This window comes from Corylus avellana, chromosome ca1 (assembly GCF_901000735.1).
Source record: "Corylus avellana chromosome ca1, CavTom2PMs-1.0".
Taxonomy (NCBI): domain Eukaryota; kingdom Viridiplantae; phylum Streptophyta; class Magnoliopsida; order Fagales; family Betulaceae; genus Corylus; species Corylus avellana.
Genome location: NC_081541.1, coordinates 15323316 through 15323780, shown reverse-complemented (window position 1 = coordinate 15323780; position 465 = coordinate 15323316).

Sequence of the window (465 nt, the reverse complement as noted above, 5' to 3'; positions counted from 1 at the left end):
GGGGTTGGGGGGGTAGCCAGGGGTGGCACTCAGCCACCCTTCAATTTTTTTTTTTTTTTTATTTTAGATTTAACTTTTAAAATTAATTTAATAAAAAATTAATATTTTAATCAAGTAAAAAGGCCACCCTATAGGGGTTGGGGGGTAGCCAGGGGTGGCACTCAGCCACCCTTCAATTTTTTTTTTTTAATTTTAGATTTAACTTTTAAAATTAATTTAATAAAAAATTAATATTTTAATCAGGTAAAACGGAGAGTTTTGAGTAGCCCTAACGGGTGTTAAAAAATTTTAAGGATAGGGAGTTTCTTGTAGTTTCGATTGACCTAGAGACTAAATTTTCGAAGAAAAAAATACCTGATGAGTTTTTAATGAAGGCGTGTTGACCTAAAGAGTTTATATCTAAATTCTCTATTTTGTCAAATCACACTATTTACACAAAGTTTATAATGTGAATAGTGTGATTAG